Source organism: Salmo trutta, chromosome 19 (genome assembly GCF_901001165.1).
Source record: "Salmo trutta chromosome 19, fSalTru1.1, whole genome shotgun sequence".
NCBI classification, from domain to species: Eukaryota; Metazoa; Chordata; class Actinopteri; order Salmoniformes; family Salmonidae; genus Salmo; species Salmo trutta.
Window position 1 is genome coordinate 218,889 of NC_042975.1, and position 12,467 is coordinate 231,355.

Consider the following 12,467-nt stretch of genomic DNA (forward strand, 5'->3'; position numbering starts at 1 on the left):
TGTAGCGAAATGCTTGTGCTTCTAGTTCCGACCGTGCAGTAATATCTAACAAGTAACCTACCAATTTCACAACAACTACCTTATACACACAAGTGTAAAGGAATGAATACAAATATGTACATAAAAATATATAAATGAGTGATGGCCGAACGGCATAGGCAAGAAGTAATAGATGGTATGGAGTACAGTATATATATATGAGATGAGTATTGTAGGGTATGAAAACATAAAGCGGCATTGTTTAAGGTGGCTAGGGATACATTACATCAGGATGGCAAGATGCAGTAGATGGTATAGCATACAATATTTACATTTACATTTGAGTCATTTAGCAGACGCTCTTATCCAGAGTGACTTACAGTAGTGAACGCATACATTTTTTCTCCGTACTGGTCCCCCGTGGGAATCGAACCCACAACCCTGGCGTTGCAAACACCATGCTCTACTAACTGAGCCACACGGGACCATATATACATATGAGATGAATAATGTAGGTTATGTAAACATTATCTAATATAAATAATATAAAGTGGCAAGTGATAAATTGATTACATCAATTTTCCCATTATTAAAGTGACTAGAGTTGAGTCAGTATGTTGGCAGCAGCCACTCAATGTTAGTGATGGCTGTTAAACAGTCTGATGGCCTTGAGATAGAAGCTGTTTTTCAGTCTCTCGGTCCCAGCTTTGATGCACCTGTACTGACCTCACCTTCTGGATGTTCGCGGGGTGAACAGGCAGTGGCTCGGGTGGTTGCTGTCCTTGATGATCTTTTTGGCCTTCCTGTGACATCGGGTGCTGTAGGTGTCCTGGAGGGCAGGTAGTTTGCACCCGGTGATGCGTTGTGCAGACCTCACTACCCTCTGGAGAGCCTTACTGTTGTGGGCGGAGCAGCTGCCGTACCAGGCGGGATACAGCCTGACAGGATGCTCTTGATTGTGCATCTGTAAAAGTTTGTGAGTGTTTTTGGTGACAAGCTGAATTTCTTCAGCCTCCTGAGGTTGAAGAGGCACTGCTACGTCTTCTTCACCACGTTGTCTGTGTGGGTGGACCATTTCAGTTTGTCCGTGATGTGTACGCCGAGGAACTTGGAAACTTTCCACCCTCTCCACTACTGTCCCGTCAATGTAGATAGGGGGCTGCTCCCTCTGCTGTTTCCTGAAGTCCACGATCATCTCCTTTGTTTTGTTGACATTGAGAGCGAGGTTATTTTCCTGACACCACACTCCGAGGGCCCTCAACTCCTCCCTGTAGGCTGTCTCGTCATTGTTGGTAATCAAGCCTACCACTGTAGTGTCATCTGCAAACTTGATGATTGACTTGGAGGCGTGCATGGCCACTTAGTCATGGGTGAATAGGGAGTACAGGAGAGGGCTGAGAACGCACCCTTACTACCCACCACTGCGACCTGGCAACTCTCGTTGGCTGGCCCTCGCTTCATATTCGTCGCCAAACCCACTGGCTCCAGGTGATCTAAGTCTTTGCTAGGTAAAGCCCCGCCTTATCTCAGCTCACAGGTCACCATAGCAGCACCCACCCGTAGCACGCGCTCCAGCAGGTATATTTCACTGCCCTCCCCCAAAGCCAATTCCTTCTTTGGCCGCCTTTCCTTCCAGTTCTCTGCTGCCAATGACTGGAACGAATTGCAAAATTCACTGAAGCTGGGGACTCATATCTCCCTCGCTAGCTTTAAGCACCAGCTGTCAGAGCAGCTCACAGATCACTGTACCTGTACATAGCCCATCTGTAAATAGCCCATCCAACTACCTCATCCCCATATTGTTATTTATTTTTGCTCCTTTGCACCCCAGTATCTCTACTTGCACATTCATCTTCTGCACATCTATCACTCCAGTTTTTAAATGCTGAATTGTAATTACTTCGCCACTACGGCCTATTTATTGCCTTACCTCCCTAATCTTACTTCATTTGCACACACTGTATATAGACTTTTCTATTGTATTATTGACTGTACGTTTGTTTATTCCATGTGTAACTCTGTGTTGTTGTTTGTGTCGCACTGCTTTGCTTTATCTTGGCCAGGTCGCAGTTGTAAATGAGAACTTGTTCTCAACTGGCCTACCTGGTTAATTAAATAAAGGTGAAATAAAAAAATAAAAACATGTGGAGGATGAGGGCTGCAGTAGATATCTCAGATAGGTTGGAGTGAGACCTAAGAGTGTTTTATAAATAAGCATCAACCAGTGGGTCTTGCGACGGGTATACAGAGATGACCAGTTTACAGAGGAGTATAGAGTGCAGTGATGTGTCCTATAAGGAGCATTGTTGGCAAATCTGATGTCCGAATGGTAAAGAACATCTAGCTGCTCGAGAGCATCTTTACCTGCCGATCTATAAATTATGTCTCCGTAATCTAGCATGGGTAGGATGGTCATCTGAATCAGGGTTAGGTTGGTAGCTGGGGTGAAAGAGGAGCGATTACGATAGAGGAAACCAAGTCTAGATTTAACTTCAGCCTGCAGCTTTGATATGTGCTGAGAGAAGGACAGTGCACCGTCTAGCCATACTCCCAAGTACTTGTATGAGGTGACTACCTCCAGCTCTAAACCCTTAGAGGTAGTAATAACACCTGTGGGAAGAGGGGCATTCTTCTTACCAAACCACATGACCTTTGTTTTGGAGGTGTTTAGAACAAGGTGTTGGACACTAAGAAAGTTTTGTTGTAGAGCATTTAAAACTTATTCAGGATTGGTAGGTCGCCTTCGGGATGGTTGAGCTAACTGTTAGGTTCTTATTTTTCTGAGTAAATAACTCAAGGTCACAAGAGAAGCTTTAACCAAGTTTAATTCTTCCCAAAGGTTCTGTACAGCTGTAATTCAGACAACCCAACATTTCTCCCATCCAGATATATATATCCCACTTAAGACACTCCTCCTTCTCTCCAATCCTTACATCTTATGGTTTAACAGGAAAAGAGTAACAAGATACGAAACCCTTATTACCCCCTTCAGGTGACCTGTCCTCACCTCCTGACCTCAACCTCTCCTTCATCTAATCCACAGATGTCCATCAACACGTTGCTCTCCTCTTGTCCACCCAACACATTCCATTCTGTCTTTCTACAGAGACCCAGTCTCTTTCACTCCTTAATATATTATGCATCTGATCTATCATGTTAATATCTCAATGTTCAAAATGTCGAATCTAACATAATGTAGGCTAATGCGACTAGCATGAGTTTGTAAGCAATAAGAACATATTTTACCTTTATTTAACTAGGCAAGTCAGTTAACAACAAATTCATATTTTCAATGATGGCCTAGGAACAGTGGGTTAACTGCCTTGTTCAGGGGTAGAACAACACATTTTTATCTTGTCAGCTCAGGATTTGATCTTGCAACCTTTCAGTTACAAAGCCAATGCTCTAACCACTAGGCTACCTCCCGCCCCATAGATATATCTGATATTGGCGGAAAGCTTAAATTCTTGTTAATCTAACTGCATGGTCCAGTTTACAGTAGCTTTTACAGTGAACAAATACCATGCTATTGTCTGAGGAGAGTGCACAGTTTTGAACATGAAAAGTTATTAATTAACAAATTAGGCACATTTTGGCAGTCTTTTTACAGAAATGCAATGGTTCATTGGATCAGACTAAAACTTTGCACATACACTGCTGTCATCTAGTGGCCAATATCTAAATTGCATCTGGGCTGGAATAATACATTATGGCCTTGCTCTTGCATTTCACAGATGATGGTACAAAAAAAAGTTTGGTTTTTTTTCTTTGTATTATCTTTTACCAGATCTATTATGTTATATTCTCCTACATTCCTTTCACATTTCCACAAAATGTAAAGTGTTTCCTTTCAAATGGTACAAAGAATATGCATATCCTTGCTTCAGGGCCTGAGCTACAGGCAGTTAGATTTGGGTATGTCATCTTAGGCGAAAATTGAAAGGCAGTGATGCAACCAGTCAGGAAACTCTCGATGGTGCAGCGGTAGAACCTTTTGAGGATCTGAGGACCCATGCCAAATCTTTTCAGTCTCCTGAGGAGGAATAAGTTTTGTCGTGCCCTCTTCATGACTGTCTTGGGGTGCTTGGACCATGTTAGTTTGTTATTGATGTGGACACCAAGGAACTTGAAGCTCTCAACCTGCTTCACTACAGCCCCGTCGATGAGAATGGGGACGTGCTCGGTCCTCCTTTTCCTGTAGTCCACAATCATCTCCTTTGTCTTGATCACGTTGAGGGAGATGTTGTCCTGGCACCACACAGTCAGGTCTCTGACCTCCTCCCTATAGGCTGTCTCACCATTGTCTGTGGTCAGACCTACCACTGTTGTGTCACAAGCAAACTTAATGATGGTGTTGGAGTCGTGCCTGGCCGTGCAATCATGAGTGAACCGGCAGTACTGGAGGGGACTGAGCACGCACCTCTGAGGGGCCCCGTATTGAAGATCAATGTGGCAAATGTTTTGTTACCTACCCTTACCACCTGGGGGCGGCCCATCAGGAAGTCCAGGATCCAGTTGCAGAGGGAGGTGTTTAGTCCCAGGGTCCTTATCTTATTGATGAGCTTTGAGGGCACTATGGTGTTGAACACTGAGCTGTAGTCAATGAATAGCATTCATTCACCTTTTGTCCAGGTGGGAAAGGGCAGTGTGGAGTGCAATAGAGATTGCATCATCTGTGGATCTGTTTGGGAGGTATGCAAATTGGAGTGGGTCTAGGGTTTCTGGGATAATGGTGTTGATGTGAGCCATGACCAGCCTTTCAAAGCACTTCATGGCTACAGATGTGAGTGCTACGGGTCGGTAGTCATTTAGGCAGGTTACCTTAGTGTTCTTGGGCACAGGGACTATGGTGGTCTGCTTAGAACATGTTGGTATTATAGACTCGGACAGGGAGAGGTTGAAAATGTAATTGAAGACACTTGCCAGTTGGTCAGCGCATGCTTGCAGTACACATCCTGGTAATCCGTCTGGCCCATGCAGCCTTGTGAATGCTGACCTATTTAAAGGTCTTACTCACATCGGCTGCAGAGAGCGTGATCACACAGTCGTCCAGAATGACTAGTGCTGTCATGCATGTGTCAGTGTGATTTGCCTCGAAGCGAGCATAGAAGTAGTTTAGCTCATCTGGTAGGCTTGTGTCACTGGGTGGCTCTCGGCTTTGCTTTCCTTTGTAGTCTGTAAGGGTTTGCAAGCCCTGCCACATCTGACGAGCGTCGGAGCAAGTGTAGTACGATTCCATCTTAGTCTTGTGTTGACGCTATTCCTTTTTGATGGTTCGCCGGAATGCATAGCGGGATTTCTTATTAGCTTCCGGGTTAGAGTACTGCTCCTTGAAAGCAGCTGCTCTACCCTCCCGTTGGTAGTTTAATCTTCCTCGTAGGTTGTCAATTTTATTTTTCAATGATTGCACGTTAACTTGTAGAATGGAAGGCAGTGGGGGTTTATTCGATCGCCTACGAATTCTCAAAAGGCAGCCCAACCTCCACCCTCTTTTTCTCCATCTTCTCTTCACGCAAATTACGGGGATTTGGGCCTATTCTCGGGAAAGCAGTAGGTTGGTTCGTCCTTTAAAAGTTGCAGCGTACTGCGGCACAGCATGCATGGTGCTGCAGAATTCTGTGGCACGTTACTTAAGTGCCAACCATTGGTACCATTAATGCTTGTTAGTGCTAATTTGGCCACCAAAGGGCATCTTTGAGAAGCATTTAACTGCCTTCAATAGTGGATGTACTAGAGAATTTAAAATCTTTTTTTGTAAAAACATAGTATATGGGACTGATTTTAAGAAATTTTGCTTAATTCATTTGATTAATATTGTGGTGTTTCTATTCCAAAAACCCTCTGGGTTTCTGTTAGGATGGAACGGAAAATATGGCGTTGTACAACATGATGGTCGGGAGTAGGCTACAGTACTTGGCTATTTAGCTAAAGAATCCCCATGTTGTGCGGGCACGCGGGAGACCGGGGTTCAATTCCCCGATGGGGAGGAAGGAGTAGGCTGTCCTTGTAAATAAGGATTTGTTCTTAACTGACTTGCCTAGTTAAATAAAGGTTACACTAAGAGCATAATGTAATGCAGGTCAACTAATGTTGAATACTTATCGTTACTAGTGAGATTCCACTAACCAATCATTTTAAATTGTGGTATGTTTAAGTTGACAGCTATTACAAATCATCTGTCAGAAGCTGCATGATGAGCAGTTTATTTTGAGCCAATCAAAACTCACTTCTCTTAGTCCCTCTCCTAACCTCACGTTATACACCAGTTGGTGCCAACATGCTGAAAAAGAGCTAGAACAGAACGTGAATTGCTACCACCATTCCATGGAAGAATAACTAAGTTCTATAAAACTGAACTAAAAAGAGAGAACTGGATATTAACACTCACTGATCTATACGAACTTTCCCTCAATCCCTACTGTGAATGTAACGTTCCTCGTATTCTCCCTCATCGGAAGATATCTCGAAATCACTGTCAGACCAATACGCAGCGGGTTGCGTGCTCCACATCATTTTATTCAAATATGATGTACACGAAAAAACAATAAACACGACAGATGGTGACAGTTTCACAGGAGAAACGAAACACAGTGCAAACTACAATTCCCCACAAACAGCGTGGGGGAAAATGAACTTAAATGAGATCCCAATCAGAGACAACTAGCGACAGCTGTCTCTGATTGGGAAGACAGAAACCAACATAGAAATACTCCCCAATAGAGCCAACACAAGGCTCCAACGCAAAACAGAAAACAAACACAGGAAAACCACCCAACATAAACCACCCTGACCCAAAACACCTGAGTTCACCCGGTCAGGGCGTGACAGTACCCCCCCCTCAACGGTGCGTACTCCCGGCGCACCAAACTTAAGTCTATTAGGGGGGGGAATCCGGGTGGGCGCCTCACCCTCGGTGGAGGCTCTGGCCCCGGGCGTGTTCTCCCCCCCGCCTCCCCCTTAGCCCTACCCCTCTGGCCCGGACTGGACCACTGTGGAGAGGCATGCCCAGGCTCTGGAGCGGAGCCGTCGCCCGGAACAGGATTGGGCACCGGTGGACCGGACCCGGGCCGTGCCGGACTGGGAACACGCACCACTGGTTTGGTGCGGGCAGCAGGGACGGGCCGGACAGGACTGGGGACACGCACCACTGACTTGGTGCGGGGAGCAGGGACGGGCCGGACAGGACTGGGGACACGCACCACTAACCTGGTGCGGGGAGCAGGGACGGGCCGGACAGGACTGGGGACACGCACCACTAACCTGGTGCGGGGAGCAGGGACGGGCCGGACAGGACTGGGGACACGCACCACTGACTTGGTGCGGGGAGCAGGGACGGGCCGGACAGGACTGGGGACACGCACCACTAACCTGGTGCGGGGAGCAGGAACGGGCCGGACAGGACTGGGGACACGCACCACTGACTTGGTGCGGGGAGCAGGGACGGGCCGGACAGGACTGGGGACACGCACCACTAACCTGGTGCGGGGAGCAGGGACGGGCCGGACAGGACTGGGGACACGCACCACTAACCTGGTGCGGGGAGCAGGGACGGGCCGGACAGGACTGGGGACACGCACCACTAACCTGGTGCGGGGAGCAGGAACGGGCCGGACAGGACTGGGGACGCACCACTAACCTGGTGCGGGGAGCAGGAACGGGCCGGACAGGACTGGGGACACGCACCGTGGGCTTGGTGCGGGGAGCAGGGACGGGCCAGACAGGACTGTGAACACGTATAGGTGACCTGTAGCGTGGAGCTGGTTTAGCCACTCGTCCCGGCTGGATTCCCATCTTAGCACGGCATGTGCTGGGTCTGTCCACCGGACGCACTGGGCTGTGCGGGCGCACTGGCGACACAGCGCGCAACTCCGCATACCAGGGCTCCTCCTCCAGATCTTCCCTCTGCAGGTCCTCATTCAACTGCCTCATCCTCGTCTCTTCCTCCGCCGTCATCCCCCACGAGAGCAGTGGTCTGGGCTCTTCCTCTGCCCTACCGGACCACCCCATTAGCCCCCCCAAAAAAATTTCTTGGGGCTGTTTTCCGGGCTTCCTCGACCGCCGCCTGCGACTCCGTCTACCGGCTGGCTTTTCCTCCTCGACCTGGGAGTCCGTCCGCCAGGGTCCTTTCCCCGACATGATCTCCTCCCAGGTCCAGAACTCCTTTCCCTCGCGAGCCCATCTCTCGCGCTCCTTTTCCTCCCGCTGCTTGGTCCTGGTTCGGTGGGGAATTCTGTAACGTTCCTCGTATTCTCCCTCATCGGAAGATATCTCGAAATCACTGTCAGACCAATACGCAGCGGGTTGCGTGCTCCACATCATTTTATTCAAATATGATGTACACGAAAAAACAATAAACACGACAGATGGTGACAGTTTCACAGGAGAAACGAAACACAGTGCAAACTACAATTCCCCACAAACAGCGTGGGGGAAAATGAACTTAAATGAGATCCCAATCAGAGACAACTAGCGACAGCTGTCTCTGATTGGGAAGACAGAAACCAACATAGAAATACTCCCCAATAGAGCCAACACAAGGCTCCAACGCAAAACAGAAAACAAACACAGGAAAACCACCCAACATAAACCACCCTGACCCAAAACACCTGAGTTCACCCGGTCAGGGCGTGACAGTGAAGGGATTGAGGGAAAGATTGACGCCGGGATTTGGTCAGGGTTTTTGAGTATGGATTCAGTTCCACCAAGGATGGCGAGCCGCCCAAACCCAGGACATCGATAAGAAGATTTGCCTGCGAAAATGTATTTTCCTTGGAGAATGCTGAATTTACACTGCCATGCTACAGTGTGGTAGGATTTTTCTTGCAAGACATCATTGCATCATACATTGCAGTGGGATTCAGTGAAAATTAAAATCTCATTGATTTATCAAGACCTGTCCCCATGCTTCTCAGAGCAGAGCAAAACAGTGCTAAAATAGTTGTAGGCTATTGCTTCAAATCCTATTGCTTCTAACTTCAATATGCTCTTTAAATAAATAAGACCTACACCACTTTTAACAGCACATTACTCAACACTAGTGAGACTCATGTTGCCTACGGTAGGCCTACAGTATATCAAAAAATATGATGTGACTCTCCACCAATAATTACATATAGAGGATTGGAGGACTGGAGGATTCTAAATTAAAACCAAAAGCTGCCTCAAAATAATCTTAACAAAATAAAATAATAAAAACCTTAGTGTAACAACAGTTCAAGTAAGTTATACTGAAGTTGTGCACAATTATCAGTTTATATTTAGGTCTATGTCACCAATTCATTGTCAGTTAAAAACACAGTGCTGGTTAAAAACACAATTAGTGCTCTAACTCCCCCTTGAGCTGGTCTGGAGCAATGAAGTGTTGACGCAGGGTACCGTACTAAACCACAAATTACCTTTAAGTCCCGCAGCATAATCGCAAAACTTTTAGTGGAGCAACCACTGTATGTCCTTCACATAGGGCTCGTCGGACTCGTTAAAGGAAAAAAAAGCTTCTGCTAGTTCGTGGTGAGTAATCGCTGTTCTGATGTCCAGAAGTTATTTCCGGTCATAAGGGACGGTAGCAGCAACATTACAGCGGCTTGCGAAAGTATTCACCCCCATTGGTATTGTTCCTATTTTGTTGCCTTACAACCTGGAATTAAAATAGATTTTTGGGGGGTTTGTATAATTTTATTCGCACAACATGCCTACCGCTTTGAAGATGCTAAATATTTTTTATTGTGAAACAAACAAACAATTTGAGCGTGCATAGCTATTCACCCCTCAAAATCAATACATTGTAGAGCCACCTTTTGCAGCAATTACAGCTGCAAGTCTCTTGGGATATAAGCTTGGCACATCTAGCCACTGGGATTTTTGGCTAGTTATAGCCAGATGTTATCTAGCTAACATTGCACCTGGTTGGTTAGCTACCTACAGATTCATGCAGGGTAGTAACGTCATGAGTTGGGATTATGGTTCATTGTTTAGCTAACTAGTTAGCAACATGTCTTGACAAAAGACTCCACTCTGCAAAAATCAATTTCTATAGAATGTCACTGCAACAACTGTTGATAGACGTAACTTAGCTGGTAAATTCGCTCTGGCTATCTATGATTTCAGACCACGGGTAAGATAGTCTAGCTAGCCACATGTTCAGATATTACATGTTTCTAATTTTGACATAAAGTATTTTAATTTCAAGTTAAAGTGTAATGTTAGCTAGCTAGCTAACGTTAGCTGGCTGGCTCGCTAGCTAACATTACGTATATCATCTTATTATTTGCATCTCAGAGCCATTTGCTTGGCTAGTCATAGCCTAATATTAGCTAGATAACATTGAACCTGGTTGGTTAGCTTTTCCAGCTGATTCATGCAGGGTAGTAACATCATGAGGTGGGATTATAGTTAGCTAACTAGATACATGTCTTAATAAAAGACTCCACTACGCAAGTAACCATTTCGGGTGCGTTCGTAAATTCAGTCTGGCCATCTACGCTGAATTCAGAGCACTTTCATCTGAGTGTGCCAGAGCGCAGAAAATCTGATGAATTATACGAATGCTCAACACCCGTTGAATATGGCCGGTGTCAGTAAACGTTGGCAAAAAAGCGTAATTAAATTGTTGCCGGCAGCACAGTTACATTCACCAATGATCTGGATAACATGAAAACAGCCTATCAAGCTCTGCTAGGGCGAGTAAAATGGTCAGATTGGGGTGTTCTCTCATTTGTGTCTGGAAGCGAAGAAGAGGTACTGATTCATGAGTATTTTACATAACAGAACTGAATATAATAGCATAGTAGGCCTGCAATGTTACTGTTACACCAACAACACATTTCAGGATAGTTAGCTGAATCTGAGTAGTCCCCCAAAAATGATCATGCGCCAAGACTCAACAGAGCCACTAAGCAGGTTATCTGCTTTGATTGGAACAAAATACAAAACTCAGAGCCACTAAGCACGTTATCTGCTTTGATTGGAACAAAATACAAGAAAGGCTAATAGTTGGTTAACACCATCTGCTCTAATTTGCTCACGAAACAGTAATTCAATTGCAAGAAGATCGAAATGCATATTCCCATGATTGGCATTCAGATGCAGTTTGGACGTTTCACAGGTTAAATGTGAAGAATTACATTCACTATTAAAAATTAAGGCCTATTTTGAAATGTGTGTTTGAGGGTATTAAAAACAACATTTTCTTGAGACAATATGTGTGGGCATAGGCAGATGTTGCAATTGGAGGATGCATTTTGCGCTTATTCTATAACAGGGCTCTCCAACTCTGTTCTTGGAGAGCTACCATTCCAACCCTAATCTAGCACACCTTATTCTAATAATTATCTAGTTTATAAGATGAATCAGTTTATTTACAACTAGTTGCAGTGAAAGCTTACAGGAAGGTAGGGTTAGATTTTAACCCTAACCCCTAAACCTAACCCCTAACCCTGACCCCTAACCCTATCCCTAACCCCTAAACCTAATCCCTACCCCCTAACTCTAACCCTATCCCTAACCCCTACCCCCTACCCCTAACCCATACCCCTAACCCCTAACCCTAACCCCTAACCCTAACCCCTACCCCCTACCCCTAACCCATACCCCTAACCCCTAACCCTAACCCCTAACCCTACAGGAAGGTAGCGCTCCAGGAACAGGGTTGGAGAGCCATATAATGATAGGCTATCCAATAGGCTACATCTGTCGGTACAAACTTTGATTGAGGAAATTATAACTTAGAAATTATAAAAATAGCACTCCACCGCTGCCCATAACCTAATGAAACATTTTGGGAACCTTTAAAAGACAGAGAAAATGTGTTCTGGGAACATTCTTACAACATCAAGTGAATGTTTTACACAGACATTGTATAATCATCAGCACAACTGGACAATTTCGTGTTATGAGAAAATTTGCTCTAACCTAACGGTTGTTCTGAGAACTTTCACAGAACAAATGTTGGTTTGCTGGGTTGGCAGTTAAAAAAACTAAAAAGGTGCACACCACCTACTGTGCTGGCGTGTGTCGCTTCTAGGTTCTGAGTGTGTCGCTTCTAGGTTCTGGAGTGTGTCGCTTCTAGGTTCTGGAGTGTGTCGCTTCTAGGTTCTGGAGTGTGTCGCTTCTAGGTTCTGGAGTGTGTCTCTTCTAGGTTCTGGAGTGTGTCTCTTCTAGGTTCTGGAGTGTGTCTCTTCTAGGTTCTGGAGTGTGTCGCTTCTAGGTTCTGGAGTGTGTCGCTTCTAGGTTCTGGAGTGTGTTGCTGCTAGGTTCTGGAGTGTGTTGGTTTAGGTTATATCTCATGAAAGCTAGACACCAGAAGAGACAGCAGTGATAATGAAGGCTAGACCCCAGAAGAGACAGCAGTGATAATGAAGGCTAGACCCCAGAAGAGACAGCAGTGATAATGAAGGCTAGACCCCAGAAGAGACAGCAGTGATAATGAAGGCTAGACACCAGAAGAGACAGCAGTGATAATGAAGGCTAGACACCAGAAGAGACAGCAGTGA